Genomic DNA, 6,993 nt, shown 5'->3' on the forward strand with positions numbered 1-6,993 from the left:
TGTGTGTGTGTGTGTGTGTGTGTGTGTGTGTGTGTGTGTGTGTGTGTGTTTAAAGTTTTGGAAGAAAACATAGGAAGAAATCTTCATAACTTGAAGTTAGGGAAAGAGTTCTTAGACAAGACACCAAGTGCACATAAAAGCAAAAATCCATTAATTAGACGTGATCAAAATAAAACAATATAGCAAAAGATACTGAAAAGATAGCTACAGACTGGGAGAGAATATTTGGAAACCACATATCCAACAAAGAAAGTATTTGACATATACAAAGAATTCTCAAAATCAATAGTTAGAGAACCATCCAAACAAAAATGAGTAAAACACTTGGACCCTCACCAAAGAGGACGCTCTATGTGGAGGACAGCAAGCCTATGAGAGACAATCAACACTGGTCATTAGGGAAATGCAAATCAAACCATAGTGAGGTAGTGAGGTGCCACTGGAAAGCAGTTTGACAGCTCTGTTATCACGTGGCCCAGCAGTCCCACAGCTATTTTCCCTGGAGAAAGGAAAGATTGTGTTCTCATGAAAACCTTTATACAAATGCTTATACCAACTCTATCCATAATCACCCAAATCTGGACACAACCATATGTCCTCCCATGGATAAAGGAGAAACCACCTGTGTCTCCCTGTGCAGGCAAACACCATTCCACAATCGAAAGGAACAAGCCGCTGACACCCAGGGCAATGGGGATGGGGCTCAAAAACATGATTCTTAGTGAAAACAACCAGTTACAAAGATCCCATGCTGCGTGTCTCCACTGACACGACCTTCCGAGACAACAGTGTGACAGGGATGGAAGGTGCATCACCAGTCAGCTGGGTGTGGTGGGGAGGATGGGACTCCAGCAAGCGGGGTGCCACTCCTCGGCATCCTGACTGTGGGACCTCACATGTGTGAAAATTCTCAGACCTAAACACCTCTTTAAAGTGAGATCAGATGGGGAAATAAGACTAACTTTTTTGGCCATCTGTTTTATGTAGGCACCTCATATAGAGTGGTGACCCTTGAACAACATAAGTCTGAATTACATGGGTGCACCTACATACAGATTCTTTTCTTAAAAATTTTTTAAATGAAATCTTCTTAGATAGATACAGGGTCTCCTTATGTTGCTTAGGCTGGTCTCGAATTCCGGGACTCAAGTAACTTCCCACCTTGGCCTCTGAAATTGCCGGGATCATAGGCATGAACCACCACACCTGGCCCGGGTTGTTTTCAATAAATATATTGAAACATCTTTTGGAGATTTGTAACCATTTGAAGAAACTTGTAGATGAACCTTGTATCCTAGAAATATTGAAAAAGTTAAGAAAAATGTATGTCATGCAAAAATTAGCTGGGCATGGTGATACATGCCTGTAATCCCAGCTACTCAGGAGGCTGAGGCAGGAGAATTGCTTGAATCAGGACTTAGGAAGTGGAGGTTGCAGTGAGCCAAGATTGCACCATTGCACTCCAGCCTAGGTGACAAAGCGAGACTCCCTCTCAACAAAAAGAAACAAAAAGAAAAAGGTATGTCATGAATATGCATAAAATCTATGTAGACACTAGTTTATTTTTATCATTTACTACCATAAAATATACAGAAATCTATTATAAACAGTTAACATTTATCAAAAGTTATACACACAAACACAGTACATGGTGCTATTCAGCCCAGAGAAACATAAACAAACGTAAAGATGCAGTATTAAGTCATAGCTGCACAGATTAATGGGAGCGCACTGTACTACTGGAGTAATTCTGCCGCCACTCCTGCTACCATTGCAGTGAGCTCATGTAGAGAGTGTTCACTTCAAATGCCATGTGACACTAGCCATCTCCATGTGAGCACCTGTCTCTCCTGTAGATTGTTTATCACAGTGAAACATGATTCATCGTGGTTCTCATGTATTTTTCATGTTTAGTGCAATACTGTAAACCTGAAGAACACAATAGAATGCATACAAAGTGCCACTGATGATGCCGGAAGTGCTCCCAAGAAGCAGAGAAAAGTCTTGGCAGTACAAGCAAATGGTGGATTGATTGACATGTGCTGTAGACAGAGGCCTGCAACTGCAGTTGCCCAGAACCCTTAGAAAAAAGAAAAAAAGTAAAAAAAGGAAATTCTCAATGTCATCACTGCAGCCATCCAGCAGATGTGAAACCTTGATCTTTTTGCCAAACATGTTTTTATCTAGTGCAGTTTTTGGCGGGATGTAGTAGCTCATCCCTTCGGGAGGCTGAGGCAGGAGAATCATGTGATCCTAGGAGGTGAAGGCCTTGTCTGGAAAAAAAAAAGGGAGGGGGGAGAGAAGAAGAAAGGAAAGGAAGAGAGAGAAAGAGAGAAAAACGCAGCTTTGATGTGAGTGCAGGATATCTATAAGAAAATCACATGTATAGACCCTAATGCAATTCCAGAAAAACTGATGTCATGACAACTTAAAGCAAAGGATGGTGGAGGATAATGGCTTAAAATTATGAGACCTACAAATCTGGAGAGGCTAAAGTACAGTGGCACAATCATGACTCACTGCAGCCTCGACCTCCCGGGCTCAAGCAATCCCCCACCTCAGCTTCCCAAGTAGCTGGCACTGCAGGTGCATGCCTCCGTGCCTGGCTCATTTTCAAACTGTTTTTGTAGAGACGGGGTCCCACTATGTTGCCCAGCTGACCTTGAACTCTTGAGGTCAAGCAATCCTCCCACCTCGGCCTTCTAAAGTGCTGAGATTATAGGCATGAGCTACTGTGCCAGGCCAAGAGCTGCATTTTATTTATTTATTTATTGACAGAGTCCAGCTCTGTCACCCAGGCTGGAGTGCAGTGTTGCAATCTCAGTTCACTGCAACCTCTGCCTCCCAGGTTTAAGTGATTCTCCTGCATCAGCCAGCCGATTAGCTGGGACCACAGGCACATGCCACTGCATCTGGCTAATTTTTGTATTTTTAGTAGAGATGGGATTCACCATGTTGGCCAGGCTGGGCTCAAACTCCTGGTCTCAAGAGTCAGACCCCAAGCCTGACTCCGACTGTGTCCACAGGAAGTCCAGCCCCAACAGTGCCCTCGTTGCCTTTGAGCCAGACCCAAGACAAGGGGAGAGCCTTGAGTTTGTCTCCCCTCAGACCGCAGGATTGAGCCTGGAGAGAGAAGTCGCTTGACTGGTGGTGCCACTTGTTGTCAGGACAGTATATGAGTGTTTGGAGACAGCATAGCTGACTCCAGTCCTGCAGCGCTGAGGACCCCTCCAGGCTCCTCTCTCCTGGAAGTGCTGTAGACGCCCGGTGCCCCGTGGTTGATGACACCACCACCTCCTGCCTACCCATGAGGCCAAGTTCCTGTGGCTGGTTACAGGGCATCTGGCCCCTGCCACCCAGGATAGACACACCTCACAGCTGATCAGAGCCCTGGCCCCTGGGGACTCTTAAGAGCCCCACAGCCCTCCAGGTCCTCCAGCTGTGTCAGATGGAGGGCTGTCAGGGTGTGGCCTGGGTCTGGATCCCACTGGAAGGCCTGATGGCTGGCAGCACAGTGTGTGCTCTGGGAAGGAACAGCTGCCCTAGCCACAGAGGGATCCTGCACCTCCTGACACCAGCCTAAATCCTGACAGTGGGGTCTGTCCTCTGAGAGTGGGAAGCCTCTAGTCCTTTAAGGTCGGCTGCTAGGGCCTGTGCTCCAAAGCAAGGGGCAGGGGCAGCCTGCAGCTGCCCACCCAACCTGGTCTTCATGCCACATTGCACAGGACACTGGATCTCTTCTATCCTCATGGAGAAGAGGGGTTCCTGCCCAGGATCATACAACACATCAAATAGCATAGCACTCCTTTCTTCTCCCACCTCATTTTATTTTGGTTGGGGTCATGGGTTGTTTCTTTGAGATTTACGTTTTTATTTTTGAGGGGTTATCACCTTCAAGTAAAACAGTAAGAGTGAAGGTACTTTGGAACCGCTAACACCTCTGCACAGGGCAGTTAGCCAGCTCAAGTTCTTTTTCAGAGAAAGGGACTTGGCCAGTGCTTTGAGTACCTCCGCTTCACCTCACGGACAAGGCAGCTGGCCCAGTCTGGGGAGTCTGCCCAGGACAGTGGTGGAGGTGGGTCTTGAACCCCAATCTGTACCTAAAAGTCTAAGGGAAATGCATCATTCTTAAAGGGGCAACAGTGACACCATCCCTGTACTCCTGGGTCCTTGTCTTACAGTGCCTAAGGCATGGCATGGTGGCAGCTGGCCCCTCCCCCAACCAGGTGACTCTGGGGACAGAGGTGGACTTTGTTTAGGAGGGGGGTCAGAGCACGCAGCCAAATTGCTCCTCAACCCTAGACAAAGCCTTTGGCCAAAATGGAGGTGCTGTTAGCTGGGCAGCCCTTCTGGGTTTCAGAGACTGGCGTTGGCTCCAGACTGGTCTCATCTACATTGCCTTAATGACAAGTGGCCCAGGAGTACCCATGCACAGAAAGTGTGGGATGTGGGCATCTTCAGATGTTCTGGTAAAATTGTGAGATTAGCTGTATGAAGGAAACCAGTGGGAGGAAAGGAAGTTCTCAGGATGGCGAGATGTGATTCACACACAGTGCACATGCTGGTAGGTCTGTCACCGGGCAGTGGCCTTCATGGAGAGTGGTACCAGCACCTCAGTCCATCCAAGATGTTTAGCAATGCTCAGTCTCTGGTCCCAGAGGATGGCTTCTCAGGGCATGCTGCAAGTTAAAGGTCACCTGTCTGGAAGATGAATGAGAAAGCTGCCCATTCTCAAGACCCATCTGCCTAGGGAGGGTCACAGAGGCAGGATGTAAGCCTCAGGGTGTGGCATTCGTGCACAAGTCATGAAAATCAGGCTAGAGAGAGAGCCTGGACATCAGGGACTTCTGCCCACAGCACATGGCACCCACAGCTGCCCAGCCTGTCCACATGCTGGGATCCAGCACAGCCCCTGAAGCCACGTGGGAAAGTGGGCCTTGTTCACTATAGCCACAGGGGGATGAAAGGGGCCTTGGGCTTTGCAGAGATGTTATATATATTTTGTTTGTAATGAGCCATTCTCCGTAAATTCTCACTGTAAAATGACAAAAAAAAAAAAAAGGCCTAGCAAAGACCTCATTCACTTTTAATCTCCCTCATTTTTCAGTTCATTCTCTGCTTATTTTCTGGTCAGCCCATGACCCCATATGTCAGTGGACGGGTGATCAATTTGCCACCTCAGGGCTCTGGGTGGTCTGCTACCTCCGAGGCTGGGGCGGCCTCCATGGCCTCCATAGTAATGGCCCCATGGGTGTCTCTGCCAAGTGGGAAAGATGCAGCCTGCTGGCCCACTGCCTCATCCCCAGCGTCATGGAGGGACCCTGGCCACTGAGGACAAAGGCCCTGGGTGCTGGCCTGCAGGGCAGCGGGCACCAGTGAAATCCCATTCTCTGGCTGGATACACAGATGGTCTCAAATGAGAGAGACGCTGTATCTGGTACCAAAAGAAGATTGGAGCATACGATCAGCAGATATGGGAAAAGTCAACTGAACAGACTCGGATTAAGGGTTTCAAAAACAAACCAAAAAAGATGGGCTAAACAAAGCCAGACTTGACTGATGTTGACTTAATCAGAGGCTCAACATTTGCCAAGGCAAAACCTGAAATTCCATGGACACCTCTGACTCGGAAGGGGCTTGTTCAAGTTGTATTTTTTCCATTGTTCAGCAATTGGTGGATTCAGGTTACCTCTTTAAGAATCTTTGTTTGGCTGTTACTGCTTTATTTCATGCAAGTTATAGCAATTGTCTTATATTTGATGATGCCTACTGTGAACGTAAATGAAGTACTTGGATGCCTGTGTCTTATGCTACTCATGGGAACTGTCCACTGTCAGATTGCTTCTACTCAGTTAGCAAGCCCATCAGGAAACAATGGAAATCGGAGAAAACGAAAATTAGGAAAAACTGTAAATGGCAATGGGAGCTGAGAAAATGGAAATAACTCCTCTGATAAAGTCAGAGGAGTAGAAACTTTGGAATCTGTACCCGTTATTGGTGGTTTTGGGGAGACTATCTTTGGCAACAGGATTAAAAGAGTAAATTCATATCTCATAAAGGGGCTGAAACTGACAATGACCCAAGTTGTGTCCATCCTATCATTAAGAAGAGACAATGTCGACCAGAGATTAGAATGTGGCAAACAAGAGAGAAAGCAAAATTTTCAGATGGAGAAAAGTGCCGTAGGGAGGCTTTCCGGTGTTTGGGTAATGGAGAATCTTATGACGTGTCAAGTGAGGAAGATGGAGAAGCACAGACACAGATGATACTATTGTGTAGGAGTGTGGAAGGGGACAAGTGACAATGGTTGTGGAGTTAAGGATAGAAAATCAGTACTTTCAAAGCACCTAAACTCTCAAGTAAAGAAAACCACTACAAGGTGGTGTTATCTTGTGTGGGAATTAAATAGTCTGGCGGAATCAGAATTTGAATCAGCAGCCTTCAGCCAGGGCTCTAGATCTGGTGTGAGTGGTGGCTCTCGAAGCCTCAACATGTCAAGAAGAGATTCAGCACCCGCCATGACTCGGAGACTGAGGATATGTTATGGGATGACCTGCCACATGGCCCAGGGTGCCAGTCTTCTGCCACCAGTGATAGTGAGAGGGCGCATATAAGTACCCTTCACTCAGAACAAACATGACCCCAAAGAGGATGTTTTTCAGCAGAACCATTTATTCTGGCTTCAGAGCTCAAGCCCTGCCTCTGTTTGAGTTAGAGCAATAATCTGGGAAGGGAATGAGTGCAAAAAGATGGATATGTCTGTGTTGGAAATAAGTGGCCTCAACATGAGCAGAGTCAGTGCAAGCAAGGAGTAGGTTATCAGACGCTGGAAAATGTTGTCACTATTGGATGAGTATTTTTTCCATTCTTACATCGACTTTTCCGTGAGAAGAGCCTTGGCCAACTGAAGTCCATTTCAGCTGAGGACATCTTGACTCTCTTTTGTGGGGCATCACCTGTTACACCTGTTATTGATTTGTCCATAATTAATGT

At 46.8% G+C, this 6,993-nt stretch overlaps 1 pseudogene across 1 annotated transcript; it reads left to right on the plus strand.

The window, feature by feature from the left end:
• Positions 1–3,564: 3,564 nt before the first annotated feature.
• LOC116547128 lies at positions 3,565–6,561 on the plus strand (annotated as a pseudogene). The gene has a single exon (XR_004266944.1). The product of XR_004266944.1 is annotated as a putative homeodomain transcription factor 1 pseudogene (transcript).
• The last annotated feature ends 432 nt before the right edge of the window (positions 6,562–6,993 follow it).

Source organism: Sapajus apella, unplaced genomic scaffold, assembly GCF_009761245.1.
Source record: "Sapajus apella isolate SASKATOON/1434 unplaced genomic scaffold, GSC_monkey_1.0 scaffold2158, whole genome shotgun sequence".
In the NCBI taxonomy this organism is placed as follows: Eukaryota; Metazoa; Chordata; class Mammalia; order Primates; family Cebidae; genus Sapajus; species Sapajus apella.